This window comes from Maylandia zebra, linkage group LG5 (assembly GCF_041146795.1).
Source record: "Maylandia zebra isolate NMK-2024a linkage group LG5, Mzebra_GT3a, whole genome shotgun sequence".
NCBI classification, from domain to species: Eukaryota; Metazoa; Chordata; class Actinopteri; order Cichliformes; family Cichlidae; genus Maylandia; species Maylandia zebra.
In genome coordinates, this window is record NC_135171.1 from 32791614 (window position 1) to 32809632 (window position 18019).

Consider the following 18019-nt stretch of genomic DNA (forward strand, 5'->3'; position numbering starts at 1 on the left):
GGATGTGCTATAGCCCTGCAGCTAATGCTTCAAGAGCCAATAAATGAGAGCCTCTCAAGTGTGTACGATAATGCACTACAGGCTACATGAATGTTTTTAGTGAGTAGTGAATGCTGGCAGGCCACAGATTAAAAACTGAGGATATGTAATACCATCAAGCTGTCTTTTCTGCTTTAACAGCATACGTAATAGTAATGATGGGTGGGCCCTCTTTGGAGCGCTGACACAATTCTGCGAGTTCATCTAATGCTGCAGTTACTTTAATTTATGTCATTTTAATGAATACATATAGTACATATGGGACATCTCCCAATGGGTACCATACTAGTGGTTGTGTAACAAGTTGTGCCTGCCTGTTGAATTCCCCTTGTAATTTTAATAGCAGGATCACCTGTCTCTATCCTGTCCACTCACCCCTCATTCTACCCATTACACAAGCCTCCCCTCTCCTTGGCATAGTTCTTCTGGGATCTTCTCTCTCACCATCACAAGTATCTTCCCTAAAATGCTTCCCTAATTTACCACTGACCTGTCAGCTTGCTGAACTGCTACTCTAATTTCTATCATTAGCTGTGTCCATCTAGTGGAATATTTCGATTCAAGATCATTAGTGTACGCAAAGAGATTTCATTTTATTCATGTTAAAAATTTATACATTATTCTATTCTTTTTTGACAACAAATTACACAAGAAACTAGAATCTAATCTCCAAATGTTGAGGTGATTATTTTGCCAAATGTAACTTGTGTTTTTTAAGTCTGGAGGTCAGAAATAAATGGATTTATTTAGATTTCACAAACTCCAGCAAAGTTGAGCTTTTTATGAAACTTGTGGTTGCCATTCAAATATTCCTGTAGACTTTATCAACTTTTTTGTTTAAAAAAAAAAGCTGAAACTTTATACTTGCAGTACTTTGGCTTTTATAGTTTTATTGTGCAGAGGAAATTTCTAAGCATAAAGGCAGAAATGTTTTCAAATTGTTAGCAAGCAATCATCAAATTGTCCATAAATGTGCAACGTTACAACAAAAATATGAAACGCGATTTTAAGTATAATTAGCTTGTAACACTGGTTTTCTGTAAACTGTTGATTAGCTTAATAACCATTTTTTGAACACTGTGTGTCATGAGCCATAGTGTAACCCAGGCGTGGGCAATTCCAGGCCTCGAGGGCCGGTGTCCTGCAGGTTTTAGATCTCACCTTGGGTCAACACACCTGAATCACATGATTAGTTCGTTACCAGGGCCCTATTTCAGGAAGCCGGTTTAGTGCAAACTCTGAGTAAGTATACCCTGAGTTAACGAAAACTCTGGGTTTTCGGTTTCACAAAGCGAGTTTAGATTAATTCTGAGTGAGTTACTATGACGACACACTCCGTGAAGCTAACCTGCCCCTAGCAGGTTTACTTCAACTAACCCTAACTTTCTCCGCCTCTTTGTCGGAAACCTGACTGTAGGAAGTGTCAGACATGGCGTGCTCCTTCCTTGAAGAGCCAGTAGATGTTGAAGCCCAAATTCTGCGCAGAGCTCTCCGCCGGGAGAGAGTGATTAGAGCGCGTTTGGACATTTTATCATTTCCTGATGATTTCCTGTGTGAACGTTACCGTTTTTCAGCACAATCTATAATTTATTTGAATAACATCCTCAGGCCTAATATTGCTCATGTGACACATCGCGGACATTCTCTCAGTTCTGTACATATTATTTGTATTGCACTTCGGTTTTTCGCAAACGGGAGCTTTCTGTATATTATTGGTGACGCTGAGCACGTTTCCAAGGCTACCGTCTGTCGGGCAGTCAGGAATGTTACAGTTGCACTGAAACGTCTCCTGTACTCGTTTGTGTTCCCCGGTCATAGACCCACACGATTTATCAAAGAGGGATGCCACAAAATTGCAGGTATCAGGATGAACGAAACTTAATTCATGATGTGGTGATACTTGAACTACTACTTAAATTTTACATTTATTTTCAGGGTTCCCAGGCGTGATTGGCTGTATAGATGGCACTCACATTCCAATCATTGCTCCTTCAGTAAATGAAGGAGACTATGTGAACAGGAAGTCTTTCCACAGCATTAATGTACAGGTACATAGTTCCCTGTAGCATTTCAAACTAACAAATTATTTCATTATAGTAATGGATGCAAATTTATGTTCTCTGCACTGTGAAGATCATATGTGATGCTGCCAACATTATCACAAATGTGGAAGCCAAGTGGCCAGGCTCTGTGAGTGGTGGTGGTGGAGGACCCCCACCTGTTTTTCGGGCCTCTGCTTTTTTTTTCTGTTGGCTATAACGGGTCACATTTGAGCATACAGAGTAAGCAAATATGTACTTGTAATGTGCTCAGATAATTTCAATAAGTGCTTACAGAAAGAAAATTAATGTAGCCTCTAACTGCAATTGATTTACATCGGACAAACAGACCAAGCACTATGGCTCATAATACAATTACACCTTACCTGTTTGGACTATATTTTTATATTTCATTTTTACTTGCTGCCAGGAACGTTTGGGACCTGTTGGGTTGCACCTGCGCTCAAATCACATCACAAAATCAAATGTATGAAATAAAAAATAAAATAAAATATAATAAAATAACGTGTTACATGGGTGGAAATCCCTAGATCAATGTTTAAATTAACACTCACGCATTGACTCTGTCGGCTATGTTTTGCCATGCATGCTCCCTTTCTTTTGCAGCTGAGGCTGTGTTACTTTTTTTCCGCGGAATTTGCATGTTATCGGCATATACTGCCATCAGAATTTCGGCCTCAAGCGCTGTAAAATACATTGACCGCGCCTTCTTTCCCTCCGTCTCCATGGTGACTCGCTTAATCTGTGCTCCACTAATCAGGGCTTTATGTATCCTCGTGTGCGCGCTTAACTTGGGGTTAAAGCAACTCCGCGTTGACTGAACTAATTGTTATCAGCCTTTCTGAAACCGAATATTCCGAGTTGGACAGTTCGGGGTTACTCAACCCTGAGTATCGTTTTTCACTCTGAGTTTTCTAAACCGGCTTCCTGAAATAGGGCCCAGGCCTCTGGAGAACTGCAGGACATGTTGAGGAGGTAATTTAGTCATTTAAATCAGCTGTGTTGGTTCAAGGACACATCTAAAACCTGCAGGGACACCGGCCCTCGAGGCCTGGAGTTGCCCACCCCTGGTGTAATCAAAGGCAGCTGCACAGGAGGTAGGTTGAGCCCAGTCGACATAACTATCTGCATAACTAAGTCTCAATTCTATGTTGCAACTTTATTTATTTTTTGTTATGAAATTAATTTTACCTGCAAATATTTATTCAATATTTTTACACTCCTTTGATCAAAACTGGCTGCCTTTTCTAAAAGGTTTTTGGAGGCGACTTTTGTTGTGATTTGGCGCTATATAAATTAAATTGAATTGAATTGAATTGAAAATTGAATGGCAGGGGGCATGCTGAGAAGTATATTACTCATACTTGCTGATCTTGCTCTTTGTCATTTGTGGAAATGTGCTGTGCTGTACAAGAGTTTGTAAGCACAGCAACAATAAACATTATGTTTAGCAAGCTAGAGGAAAAAGAAAGGAAAGAAAAGTGGTGCTCAAAGTAGGAGCAAGGGACGAGAGCAGGATGACGAAACCACCAGGATTTTGGACTTCACTTGGCATAAGGGTCCAAAAACATATGACAGATATGACAATATTCAGTTCTAGAGAGAAAGTTTTGAAAAAGTTTCCATCTGTATCTTGTAATTTAATTGAAGTTACTTTGGAAGTGGAAAAATATATGAGGGTGGATTTCCTTTTTTTTTAGTGTGTGTGTTTTATTATTTGTGTTGGAGCCCTAGCAGATCACGAAAGGACAATAACCAAAGGCATTCGTAAATTTCAGTCATCAGCTAACGACCACTGAATGCTTGTCAAATTTTAATTAAGCCATCTGCCACCACAGATTTTACTCAGACCATCTCAAGTCAGTTGGTTTTTTTTGCTACAGCACACTACAGCATTGGCATATTGTATGCACATATATAAGGATACAACTGATATCCAAAATGAAAATTGTTGTTAACTACTGCAGCTGTTTCAATTTGTTTGAATGCTTAAAATCAACCCTTGTAGACCAGACTGTAGCTCATCATTTCAAAAACATAAGAAAACGTATGACTTCTGTGTAGAACACATAAACAAATCTGTAAGTTCTTTCCAGGCAAAAAAGCATTGTTATGATATACCTGGAAGCTTTTTTACTCAACTTATGACTAAGATGTAACTGTAAATAGAATACAATAAAAATCCCTTATTGATCCTGATTGGGGAAATTCATGCATTCCAGCAGCAAATGGAGCATAAAGATTCAAAATGAGCAAGATATTAAACCAAAAACTGTACAAGAGAAGTGAATAGCTACGATTTTGTTTTTAAAGTGCTATATAAATAGATTATGATGATGATGATTGTGTCAACCACTTGTTTGGGGACTGAAGTGAGTTGTTTAGGATATTCTGATCCTTTTTTGTCAATAAGTGCTCCTGTTAGCCAGCATTAGTAAAACTGTCTTTGAAGTGGATCTAACATTGGTGGACTGCCACAGTGAATAAACACTCATATGATGTCAGAGTGTAATAAAACTGAAGGTATGTGTAATTTTTAGGACACTCAATGCTAAACTTAGTAGCGTAATATTAGCCTATATCCATATTATAAGCATCACATCTGTAATCTTCTGATAATCCATCCATCCATTCGCTTCCGCTTATCCTTTTCAGGGTCGCGGGGGGCGCTGAAGCCTATCCCAGCTGTCATAGAATTATCTGAGCAACTGGATTCAAGATGGTGGGGTAACATGGCGGACTGCTGTCCATTCTTACATATTTTAATCAATTAATGAATTAATTAGTTTATGAGAAAGCAAAGAAGTAGTTTAAAGTTGAGGTTAGTAGCTCAGGATTAAGAGAAAAGGTTTTGCCATGTCTCGTGCTTATATTCCATGTAGAGTCTTTTGTTTGTCAAGCACAGGACTGTCTGAAATCATTTCTGTTTTGCTATGCACCATTTTATTTGACTGAAATATATTCATATTCTAGAGTACTTAATAGAACAATGACACTATTTTGTTAGATAGGACGATTTGTTGCTATGGTTGCATCAAGTGGTTTCCTTCAGTAAGCCAGTCCACTCTCTCTGAAAGATTTTTTAAAAAGACTATAAAACACGACTTTTTAAAAGATATTCCCCATTCTACAAATGTGTGCTCATTTTTTAAAAAATGATTTCATTTTTATTTTTTATTGAGAAAGTCATTTATATATACCTACTTAGATTTCCATCTTGACATGCTGTCATTATCTTAACAGCACAGAAATGTACAAGTCTACAGTAGTGTTGCCAGCTGTGTTTGGACATAGGCCAGCTGCCTTTGCTTAGTTGCTTAGAGGGGAACATGATGTTTATATTTAGCAATATAGAATTCGATCTGCAGAAAGAAAAGTACTGACCAGGCTACAACTATACAATCTAACTTGTAGCAAGAAATGTGTTCACAATTAATAGCAGAGCACTTCCTGCGCTGACTCTGAGCACTTTATTCTAATACCTCTTACACTGCTTCTCTTAGTCTTTTCAAGATTTACTCGTGGCCAGCATTTGACAAATCCCATTAAAGCTGCTGACAGTGTTAAAGCACAATACAATAGCAATGCAAATGACTTATCTCTTGTCATAGCCAGGCAAGAAATATAGGTAGCACATTACCTGAGGGCAGTGTGTCAGTTGGTTTACTGTCGGATGTATTTAACCAGATACTTGACTAAAAAAAAGAGTGTTTTTCTAGCCAATAATCCGCTTTCTTGACTGAGAAGAGACACAGGAGGCATCATATGTTAAAACTGAGTTTAAAACCTTCAAGACAGGGTTGCCTGGGCAACTGGAATCTCTGAGTTCAGAAGAGAGCTCACAGAGTGCGTACGCACAGCACACTCCTGTGGGGTTATTGGGTGCCTGACTTCCAACTGTTTAATCCCCAAGTGTAATTGTGTAGGTTCAAAAACTTCCCTTTTCACTCATCCATTGACGTGTATATGATTGTGTGTGTGCTATCTGTATGCCTTTTTGTTAATCTCTCTGTTCATCTGCCTGTCTATCTAAGGTAGAATTTATGAAAATAATTGTAAAAAAATTGGTAGTGCAGACAAAAGTTTCTTGAAGAAAATAAAAGCAGTACCCAGTGTTTCCTTCAGTAACATATTCTTTTTAGAGATACTGTTCCAGTTTCGGAGCAGTTATTTTTGACTAAAACACAAAATAAAGCAAAACAAAATACAACAAAGAAAAAAAAACATACTTAATCCAAATCCATGCAGTTGAGCCATAATATGTTCATAATATGTCTTCCATGCATGCCACCACAGCACTGAACATATGCTGTATTTTATAATTCATGCTTAGCCATGAAAAGTAAGAAGGAAAAAGCACATCTACTTGCATTTTTACTACAATATTGAATAGATGTCCCTTTATCTGCCACTACAAAGCTGAAGCTATCGTGAACCTCAGCTGTGGTCTTTATTAGCGTTAATTTGTTTAGGGGGTTAAGGGCAGTGCAGTCACCGTCTTTGGCATTGGGGGAAATGGCCTATAGATTTCTATTCAGGGTACTTTGAGTGGCTGGTATCTTGGCTATACGCGGTACTTTTCTACATATGTTTTAACAGTCTTTTCATCTTTGTATTTAGCCATGCTCTGCGGAACTGAGAAATTCATAAATCTTTGCATGCATTACAAGCTTCATCAACAAAGTAGTACAGATCTCTATCAAAACCTCTGGCCATGGTGCTGCTCTAAGGTTTGTGCCAAAGGGCTTTCCTGGCTTCTGTCCATGGTGCTGATTTGGCTCTAGCCTGGAGAGCAAATAACATTGCTTCCATCATCCACTAAATCTCCCCACAGGATAATTCTGCACCTGGGAGAATTAACCTACTTGTTAAACAATAGCAAACTCTCTATTTGTCTGATACTGTTTGTAGCCAATATTCAGGTTACTCTGCATCACTTTTGATGGTTATCTTTAAGTCTACCTGTTACATCTGTGCACATAGTATTGTTAGATAGAAGAGATTTATTATTAGTGGCTTTTATGTTAATGGGGCTTATGCCCAAAGTGTTATTTAGTCAGTTATCCCTACCCAGCAGTACTTTATTGTTTTACTTTGTAAACTGCTTGAGTGTATAATACCATTAAAATGACTGACTGAGCATTACCCTGCCTTCATCTTGCTTATGTGCTTGGGTTCAACCTTTGTCTATCAGAAAGAAGAATTTTACATTTGTTTAGACACTAAAATATAATCTTTTTACGTTGTTGAAAAATCAATTTGTGTTTCAAATAGGTCCACTAGAGCCATATGCAGTCTAATAATAAATTTTGCAATCATTAGTCCAAGTAATTACTTGATACCACATTTCCACGCAGTTTAACATTTTCCAAAATGCACATTAGGGCTATTACGTTCCTGATATGTTGATTGTCTTTTCTAATTCTGTATCTTCAGCTCAATGCAGTTGTGCCAAGATTAGATGTTAAATGTGAGTTTTTTCAGATACATTATTATTACCAGTATAGTTGAATTTGAACTTTTCTATGTATACTGTTTTGGCTGAGCCAAAGTTTAAGGTTTAAGGTTTCTACAGCAGAGTAACTGACCTATGTTAAAGGACATCAGTTGCATTTTACTTTAAAGATGGTTACACATGCTCCACTGTTGAAAAAAAAAAGATGCACCTCTTTAAACGGTGGTACAAACCTCTGTCATCGTTATTAGCCTGCTGCTCCATGCCGAATGTGGTGCCCCCCAGGGGAATGGGAGATAAGGTGATATGGATCACTGCACAGCAACCTTCCCTTTGAGGATGTCACTAGGGCAAATAAGCAGCCTGTTATACACAGAATGATAATTACACACTTCATGTCAGCAAACTACAGGATGAGTCTCTTTTGTTATCCACAAATGCTAATAGCAACAATAGAGACTGATCATTCTTGTGCCTGTCAGAGAGCCTGTGCTGCTAGTGACAGAGGCAACAATAGGAAATTTTGATTCAGCAATGCAATGGAAGCATAATACCTCCTCGCTGTTACCATGTCCCAGAGCTCCCCAGGTATCTATAAAAAGCATACTTTGCATCTAATTAATCAGAGAATTCAACAACTGTTTGTATACAAAAAAGACCTTGTGAGGTCATTAATTTTACTGAGGTATTTTCTCCACGTGACAGTAGAATTAATGACATCCTGCTGTTACATTATAGAGTTTCATTTGAGATATATATTATACAGTGTGTCACGGGCAAATCTATACTATTTGCTTTGGTCTGATGTTGGTTGGAAAACAGTATTAACTGTTACAGTGGGGCAAAAAAGTATTTAGTCAGCCACCGATTGTGCAAGTTCCCCCACCTAAAATGATGACAGAGGTCAGTAATTTGCACCAGAGGTACACTTCAACTGTGAGAGACAGAATGTGAAAAAAAAAAATCCATGAATCCACATGGTAGGATTTGTAAAGAATTTATTCGTAAATCAGGGTGGAAAATAAGTATTTGGTCAATAACAAAAATACAACTCAATACTTTGTAACATAACCTTTGTTGGCAATAACAGAGGTCAAACGCTTACTATAGGTCTTTACCAGGTTTGCACACACAGTAGCTGGTATTTTGGCCCATTCCTCCATGCAGATCTTCTCGAGAGCAGTGATGTTTTGGGGCTGTCGCCGAGCAACACGGACTTTCAACTCCTGCCACAGATTTTCTATGGGGTTGAGGTCTGGAGACTGGCTAGGCCACTCCAGGACTTTCAAATGCTTCTTACGGAGCCACTCCTTTGTTGCCCGGGTGGTGTGTTTTGGATCATTGTCATGTTGGAAGACCCAGCCTCGTTTCATCTTCAAAGTTCTCACTGATGGAAGGAGGTTTTGGCTCAAAATCTCACGATACATGGCCCCATTCATTCTGTCCTTAACACGGATCAGTCGTCCTGTCCCCTTGGCAGAAAAACAGCCCCATAGCATGATGTTTTCACCCCCATGCTTCACAGTAGGTATGGTGTTCTTGGGAAGCAACTCAGTATTCTTCTTCCTCCAAACACGACGAGTTGAGTTTATACCAAAAAGTTCTACTTTGGTTTCATCTGACCACATGACATTCTCCCAATCCTCTGCTGTATCATCCATGTGCTCTCTGGCAAACTTCAGACGGGCCTGGACATGCACTGGCTTCAGCAGCGGAACACGTCTGGCACTGCGGGATTTGATTCCCTGCCGTTGTAGTGTGTTACTGATGGTGACCTTTGTTACTTTGGTCCCAGCTCTCTGCAGGTCATTCACCAGGTCCCCCCGTGTGGTTCTGGGATCTTTGCTCACCGTTCTCATGATCATTTTGACCCCACGGGATGAGATCTTGCGTGGAGCCCCAGATCGAGGGAGATTATCAGTGGTCTTGTATGTCTTCCATTTTCTGATGATTGCTCCCACAGTTGATTTTTTCACACCAAGCTGCTTGCCTATTGTAGATTCACTCTTCCCAGTCTGGTGCAGGTCTACAATACTTTTCCTGGTGTCCTTCGAAAGCTCTTTGGTCTTGGCCATGGCGGATTTTGGAGTCTGACTGTTTGAGGCTGTGGACAGGTGTCTTTTATACAGATGATGAGTTCAAACAGGTGCCATTCATACAGGTAACGAGTGGGGGACAGAAAAACTTCTTACAGAAGACGTTACAGGTCTGTGAGAGCCAGAGATTTTCCTTGTTTGAGGTGACCAAATACTTATTTTCCACCCTAATTTACGAATAAATTCTTTACAAATCCTACCATGTGAATTCATGGATTTTTTTTTCACATTCTGTCTCTCACAGTTGAAGTGTACCTCTGGTGCAAATTACTGACCTCTGTCATCATTTTAAGTGGGGGAACTTGCACAATCGGTGGCTGACTAAATACTTTTTTGCCCCACTGTATAGCAGTGTGCATGATGCTGGAAAATAATAAACATCTTTTTAAAGAAACAACATAATGGTTGATGAGACGTTTCAGATGGTTTCCTCATTATATTTTAATAACAATAGTCATGAATTGTAAGATTTGAATTTAAACTGCAAAACCATGGCTTCTGCTTTGGCATTTTTTTAAGGCTTTCTGAAGCTCTTCAGTCTTGAAAACTCATAATCTCCCAACCAGAATCATACCAGATTTTAGAAATCCACTTTTTTTTTTTGCTATCACAGAAGTGTCAAACAAGAAAGTGATTACTTAGTGATTAGGAGTGGATCAGAGCCCAGAGCCTCTTTGTGACATTTGCTTTAGAGGAGGAAGTCGTTTTCATGCCAGTGGAATTTTAGCATTGGTCTCTGCTTTGCTGCAGCACAACTCACTGTGAGGTCCCCTGGGGGCATGAAAGGAGTAAAACAATTTAGTGTGTGATTTATTTATTTATTTGCTTACTTGTTTATTTGGGTACAATGTATTTCCAACAGAGGGAAAACAGCCAAAGACAAACAAAATAATAATAATAATCCTGCACTTCCTCCAGTGTTGTCTGGGTAGCCAGTGCCTGACTACTCTTTGTACTTTATCCAAAAATATTATTGAAAACACAGTGCTTAGTCATACTTCTAACACTACCTGACATTTTCCTTAATTACTAGAACTATGAACAGTCACTTTAGTTATATTCAAAATATAATGCCTTACTATTATAAATCCTTATAAGAGCACCAGATGTGCTTTATTCCATGTAAGCCTGAACAAATGCGCTTAGTCAAGACATATTGTGAGATCAACAAACACATTTGTGGAATCAAAACCTGACTTTAATAATGACTATTTTTTAGATAATAACATAAAAACTGTATTTTATCATCTGCTGGTTATTCTTTTAAAGAAGTTTCACTGTGGTGCTGAAACATATCTGTTATTTGAGAAGCAAAATTAATGTACAAATGTAGTTGATACAGTTTTATCCCACCAACAACTATTGTGCTGGAGTTTATGTAGTGAAAATGTAAATTAACAAAATTATATGAATGGCCCTATTTTAAATTTTAGTATTAGTCTTAGTGTATTATTCTTTTATCTTATGTATCAGAGACAATCTGTCCATGTTAATCAGACTAAAATTAATAATCATTAAAATGTGTTATCAACTGAGTAATGTCACTATTTATTGGTGCTTTTTTTTTTCAGTTCAGGTTGATCAGGTTGCTATTCCATCACTTCAGCAGAAATTGAGTACCTGGCACAAAAACGGTACTAATTGATCTATTATCCTATATAATATATATATATTTTTTGCATACAAATATATATATATATATATATATATATTATATTATATTATATTATATTATATTATATTATATTTATTAACCTACTATCAACATAAACTAAAGACCACTGCATGTGGCTGCTTAAATTGTGGATAACTTTGATCTTTCTTCAAATAGATAAAATTGATCTATTTTATGCCATTTATAAACATTTTATACATTTTCTTCCTGTATTAGCTTGTACTTCATTTCCCAAAGAGAACAATTCAGTTATGATGTGAACTGCAGCAGGCTCTGTTTTACTGTGTTTCCTCAAAATAATCAGGTCATTTTCTAGATCATAGTTTTTTGTTGATCCCTTCAACAACAACAACAACGACAAAAAAAAAGGCACCAACCTCATTTAAAAAGGGGCCCAAGGGCACACTGTCCTTCAACCGTATTCTCTTTAGCAATCAATAGTAATCTTTTAACAACGTGTACTGTTACTGAGGAATACAGCAGTACTACAAACCAGTAGTAGTTGTTCTAATAATTTAGAACTCACTGGTGACTTTTGTCGGCCTTAATTTGCTCCTTTTTCAACAGGGTTCTGGAAACATTGCTCAGAGATTTTGGTCTTTTTTGAGATCATAGCATCGCACATATGCTAAAGATTTCTTGTGGGCACGCCTATGATGCAAGTCTCCCATGCCAACACATTCCCAAATTTCTCTATTGAAATGAGATGTGGTGACTGTGAAGATCAATTTGAATACAGTAAACTCCTTTTCATGGTTAAACCAGTCTGTGATTATTTGAGCTTTGTGACTTGATTGCATTAACCTGCAACAATTGGCAAATAGGTACACTACAGTCATAAAGGGATGAACACCATCAGTAACAGTACTCAGGTAGGCTGTGGTATTTAAAAAATGCTCAGGTGGTACTAAGGGAGTGTGCAAAGAAAGTATACCATTACATACCATTATGCCACCAGCACCCTGAACTGTTGATACAAAGCAGAATGGATCCATTTAAAGTTGTTTACACTGCATTCTGACCCTATCATCCAAACTTTACAGCAGAAATCACGACTAATCAGACAAGGCAACATTTTTCCAATTTTCTATTGTGCAATTTTGGTGAACTGAGTGAATTATAGCCCCAGTTTCCTGTTTTTAGCTGACAGGAGTGACACTCAGTGCTTCTGTAACCTATCTGCTTCAAAGTCTAACATGTAATGTATTCAGAGGCGCTATTATAGTTTGTAGTTTGTAATGAGTGGTTATTTGAGTTACTGTTGCATTACTATCAGGTCACAGCAGCCTTCTCCTTTGACCTCTGGCAATAAGGCCTTTTTGCTCACTTGCTACCTTCTCTTTTTTCTGACCCTAGACATATGTACCTAACAAATTGGTCATTAAGTAATTAAGTATATTAAGTTTATATGCATATTTGTTAATTTACCAGAAAGTATGACTTCAGATTCACACACCTGATGGAACATCTGGCAGTGGTTCAGTAGATTACTCAGCAAATTATTTTGGGTAAACGTTGGTTAAGACTGACCCTCACTGAAATTTTTTTTTACCATAAAGCTTTTAAGCCTTACTTTTTGTATCCTGGACAATTTTTCCCACTAAAAGAATTTTCCCATGATCTCTACTCAGAGAGATCATGGGAAAATTTCAAAGATGTATTCTAGGAAAATAAAAGCCCTTTTTATCCTGTACAACTGTTGGTGAAAACATAAAAACATTTTTGATCCTTTTGTTTCATAATGTGCCTAGAACTGTTTGACTAGTAATCCGAGTCTAAAGGATTTCCAAAAAAGCCACAAACAAGAAGACAATGGAGAAAGACACAAGAGGATAGGGTAAGCATAGGGAAGCTAAATGGAACATGTAGTTAATTGAGCCTGATGTTATTGTGACGACAGCTGAAAGAGCTGGGAATAGTGGAGTGGAAGAGCACGTCCTTAAAAACACAGGTGAGTGGAGGAGATGAATAGCAGATGTCTGTGTGTCAATGAGCTCTGCAACACATGTTGAACACCATGCCTCCAGAGTCCCCAGCAGGGTGGTAACCTGTGAGACGCATGCATACTGAGCAAAAAGAGAATGAGAGAGAGCAAGAGAGAAAAGAGCATAAGCCCTATCAGAACATGTGGGTAGGTCACATATTATTTTGCATGGCCTTCAGTGTTTACTTTCCAAATGATCCAAATGATTCTTTGATCACTTTTGAGGTTTTTATATTTGTGTTGTTTTTTTTTAACCAATCCTTTCATCCTTTACACATTTTCCAGGATTATTCCTTTGCTTCTATTCTTTTGGGACGTTTCTCATGATGAGCGGAGTGAGGTGCCCTTTGCACTGAGAAAATATAGCATTTCGAGAATAGTGCAATTTACTGCGTGGGAGATAATGTTGTGTGATTGTCTTCCTGCTGAACACTCATGCAGATTCTTTTCACTGGATTTGAAAATGTACAAAAAAAAAAAGTTTGCATTTATTTAAAGGAAACTGAAGACAGTTAAAATGTTGTGAAAAACATGTAATGTCAGTACGATTTATATTTTCTGGTTCAGAGGTTTGTTGCAATTCCAACAAAAAAGAATTCTATGTAAATAAAAGCTCAAAGAAGATTTCCTCATTTTAGTTAGCGTCTTTTAAAAATTGTAAATGCTCCAGCCTTATATTCCTGAACTTCAGTCATGTTCAGTCAAGTCAAGTGAAGAGGTCAAGAGGTTTCCCCACTCTTCACAAAAAATGTTTTTTTTTTTAAATCAGGGAATAATAATAATAATATTAAGATAGATAATAAATTAATAATAATTCCACTATAATCATTCTTCTTCTAATATGATATAAGAGAACCTGTATCTTATTTAGATGATGATTGTATAACAAAATATTAGATCCAGACTTGATGGCATTTCAATGTTTTGCTATATGAAAATGTAACTGAGAATGAAATTAAAATTCACATTTGTCCTTCCTGACACAGTGGCAAATGTGTTTTAACAGCCTCTGTTTAGATTGCAGTGTATCAACCAACAGTTGCTATTTAACTCACCTAAAACATTAGTTGTTAAATGTTTGTGAAAATGGCAGTTGGTAGTGGAAGGCTAGAGTTCTTTTATTTGTTGTAACACTAAAAATGTTCCATTAATGCAAACTTCAATTTCAGTGCCAAAAGCATGCTGTTTCCAGAATTTAAAAAGAACTCTATGAATAATACCACACACTACATAGCAGTGTGTAAATGATGGGCCTGAATGACCCAATCACCAATCAGAGCCTTAATGTGGGCTGGGTTCACTCATAACCAGCCCAGAACTGCAGCCAAGGAAAAACAATTAGAGAAAAGCCTCTCTTCCCCTGTGGGTTTAATGCTAGTGGAGAGAGATAGGTTTTGTAATAGATTTTTGTCCGTGTAAAATGAGATGCTGACCTCTAGGTCCAAGACATTCAAAGACATCCCAACAGTGGTACAGCACACTCCCACTGGGGCTAAAGGATATTCATGCAGGACATCATTCTCGCACTTGGTGTGAGTCACACCAGCCATTCTCAAGGCAGTTATCATCAGGGAGCCTCAAAGGGTGTTCAGAGAGTGGAGATTGTGTCTGTGTAATCAAATCCTTTTTTAATGTCATGAGACCTTAGCAATTGACTCGTAGTTTTTCAGTTTAGTTTTAGCTGTTGAGTTTGTTTTAATCAATTCTTCATCATGAATGAAGTTAACTTTTTGTTGTTGTTTAGTAATGATGAAGGACTTTTGTGTATTGTAAAGTTTTTTATCATCTACAAGTACTTTTTTATTTAACATTGTCTTCAGTTATTTTAGTTAATTATTTGCCTGTGCTGGCCGTTAGTCATTTAAAGTAAAGATGTAGTTTTATACACAGTTCAGTTTGGTGTTTTTTCTCCTTCTGCTATAATAGGCAGCAGAATTATTAGTTTCTAAATGTTGAACTCCAACAAATAATTTCTTGGTCATATATCTATTTATTTTTATTTTATGAGATTATATATTCAAATAATTTACATATCATGTTACATTTCGTGTCAGCAATAATCTGATTATTGCCCTTTTCAGTAAGGATGTAAATATTAAAGAGATTTTGTTACATTACATGGATTGTTGGTGGAAAAAAGTCATATTTACATCCAACACATTTACGTCATTCTCTTTAACAAACTATACCTCATTTAGCAAAGCTTTCCACATATGTGGTTTGAGTTCTAAGTCTTCTCTCCATCTTTCCTAAATAATCAAAATGTTTTGTGTTTGTTGTACTTTTGTCATGCTTTAACTGTGAGGAGTTCTAAGGTCTTGAGTAATCAGGGCCAGTCTTATCTTAAAGACTTCGTAGTTCCATATCACCCTAATAGAGTATTTTGCTTTTGTACTGCTGGCTTACTTGTGGTTTCTATTTAAAAGCAGAATGGGAGGCAGAGCCTTCAGATTCAAGGGCCGTATTTTCTGAAACAAGTTTCCAGTTTGGATTCATTAAACTTTCCTTTTTCATCAGGGCTGGATCAGGTATTGCTCTGCAATAGCTCTAAGCTGCTGGAGTTCCTATGATGTACTGTTTCCTCTTCAGTTACCTATTTTCCCTCTGCGTGTGTTTATATACTACTCTGCATTTAGTGTTTAGCTATCATTAACCTCTGGTTCTCTTCCACAATTTGACTTTTTTTCTTTCTACCTCCTTTCTTCCTGTTAAAAGGGAGTTTTTTCTTCCCACTGTTACCAATTGCTTGCTCAGTGGGGGTTGTCTGATAGTTGGGGTTTTCTCTGTATTATGGAATGGTCTTTACCTTACAATATAAAGTGCCCTGGGAGAACTGTCTAAATTTGATGCTACAGTATACATAATAAAATTGAATTTTAACTGAACATTATCAGCAAGTCATATAAATCTTTGCTATAAAATACAGCAATTATCGATTAAGATATAATGACCTTAAAGTTAGAAACTAACAGAGAAGCAAAAGAAAAAAAAAGTTGAATTCAGAAATGTGTGTATTATGCATTAGACCACCACTTTGATGTAGTAATGTAGTAACTTGACACTGGAGCATTGTAAACTTCTATAATACATGGAGATGTATTTGTCAGCAGCATTCTTGGTGCTTTATCAACTGAGGAACGCTTAAGTAACTTGCCAGGCTCGGTCGTCACCCTCTTTCATACACTTTGTGCTCCACTACCCACTAATTTACAAATTTACACTTTGTTTAATCCCCCTTTATCCTGATGTTATCCAACCATTTAGAATCAGAATCCAACAGATATATCTGTGTAATTTATGTTTTCAAGCTCTCCCCTGCTGATACTGCACACGTGTGGTGGCCTCTGATCGATTAACCACAGAGACAGTGTGTTTGGTCAGTTGTCCCATTATACAAAATGAAGTACTGACAAATGTATCCACATATTCTGCTTTTAAAAGCCCCCTTTGCCATAGATTGTAACGCTGTAGGTAAAGCGATGCTCTGCGTATTTGGATAAATTGACATATAGATAGAGTTAAATATACATTTTTTTCTTTTTGGCTTTTTAAACCTTCCAATGTTAATAGGGCAAGCAGACCTGGGAAAAATCTGCTGTCTGTGCATTCAACCTGCACTGTTTTGCAGCAAAAACAGATAAAAGCATGACATAGCATCAAACAGGATAGAAGCAATCTAATGGGACTCATTTAGTTGTGATATTTGGAGGTGTCTGATGGAGTCTGACACTGAGACACTGGAATCCTTTGGGTCCTATAGGTAACAAGGGGGGAAGCACTGAAACAAACCGTTTCTCCGGTGCGCAATTGGATTTGAAGTCGGATCAACACTTTGAGCTTTTCTTTGGATTCCTCGAGCTCTTTTAAGCAGTTTTTGTGGTATCACTGCCATCAGGGAGTGCCACTGCACCAGCATCAAAGTAACTTTGATGACAAGGTTTTTCCAGCATTGTAACTACATGATTATTTCATCTGGCTACTTAACCCTTAAGGGACAATTACATGTAAAGATATCTATATTTGTTCCAAAAGTGTATACTTGAAAGGCTTTGATATTTAAGGTTAAAAAATGCATTTAAGAGAAGGATGACAGTTGTTAGTAATTAGTATGGGTCACGCTCCATACAGTGAAACTATATTCTGACATGTTGTAGTTAAGATAAAAGTTTTTTGCTTTGATTTTTAACTCACTGAATTATGGAAGTTTATAGTTTCATATTTTTTTCCAACACCTGTGTAGTTGCAGTAATAAGGCCAAGCCCTTTAGATTACTACCACTCTAAATACAAGAAAGAAGCTGTTTTTCCCATATCAAGTATAATTAACATGATTTGATATTGACTACAGAGTAAAGTTTGCATTTCAGAAAACACCACAACATCTCTTGAGTCTTCCTGACATTAAAGACTGCTAGGCAGAGTTTACTAATTTACCAAAGCAATCAAATGTAAACCATTAAATGCCAATATATCATCTGAGCATTGCTTTCTTTATTTTCACAAGAACATTTGCCAGTTGCGTTTTATCATGTTAATGGCCTTGTCAGAGTCATGATTATGTGTAAAAAGAGAAAGGCTCTTATGTGAAATTATAACAAAAAACAAACAAACAAAACAAAAAACAAAACAAAGACAACATTACAGTGCATGTTATGTAAAAAACTGCCTTTACATTTGTAACTAAGATAATGAATTGTGCGTGCAAGCACAA

The 18019-nt window shown here is 37.3% G+C and overlaps 1 protein-coding gene across 5 annotated transcripts in view; it reads left to right on the forward strand.

Annotated features, from left to right (window-relative positions):
• igsf21a (immunoglobin superfamily, member 21a) overlaps window positions 1-18019 on the forward strand; it is a 189055-nt gene that overhangs the window by 69088 nt on the left and 101948 nt on the right. The window contains exon 1 of one of the 5 annotated variants that reach the window (XM_012918099.2): window positions 3138-3196. The exons of the other annotated variants lie outside the window; for them this stretch is intronic. The gene's annotated coding sequence lies outside the window, so the exon portion shown is untranslated. Of the gene's footprint in view, window positions 1-3137; window positions 3197-18019 lie in introns of those variants that run through there. 5 annotated transcript variants of the gene reach the window in all.